The sequence below is a fragment of the Saimiri boliviensis genome, chromosome 11 (genome assembly GCF_048565385.1).
Source record: "Saimiri boliviensis isolate mSaiBol1 chromosome 11, mSaiBol1.pri, whole genome shotgun sequence".
NCBI lineage: Eukaryota > Metazoa > Chordata > Mammalia > Primates > Cebidae > Saimiri > Saimiri boliviensis.
Window position 1 is genome coordinate 29,770,869 of NC_133459.1, and position 691 is coordinate 29,771,559.

A 691-nucleotide genomic window follows, 5' to 3' on the forward strand; every position below is an offset into this window, starting at 1 on the left:
AAGAGTCTAGATTCTGGATATCTTCGAAGGTAGAGTTAATAAGATTTCCTAAATGAAGAAGTCATGGAGAGGGTAAAAAAATATATAAAGGAATCAGGTCAAGCATGATGGCTCATGCCTGTAATCCCAGCACTTTGGGAGGCCAAGCCGGGTGAATCACCTGAGGTCAGGAGTTCAAGACCAGCCTGGCCAGTATGCTGAACTCTCGTCTCTACTAGAAACACAAAAATTAGCCAGATGTGGTGGCAGGCACCTGTAATACCAGCTACTTACCTGGGAGGCTGAGACATGAGAATTTTTTGAACTCAGGAGGTGGAAGTTGCAGTGAGCCAAGATCACGCTACTCCACTCCAGTCTGGGTGACAGAGTGAGACTTGGTCTCAAAAAATAAAAATAGCTGGGCGCAGTGGCTCATGCCTGTAATCCCAGCTCTTAGAGAGGCAGAGGTGGAGGATAGCTTGAGCCCAGGAGTTAGCGACCTGCCTGAGCAATATAGTGAGACTCTGTTCTCCATAAAAAGATTTTTAAAAAGGCAAAATAAAATAAAAATAAAAATAAGCCAGGCGCGGTGGCTCACGCCTATAATCCAAGAACTTTGGGAGGCAGAGGCAAGCGGATTACCTGAGGTTGGGAGTTCCAGACCAGGCTGAGCAACATGGAGAAACCATGTCTCTACTAAAAATACAAAATT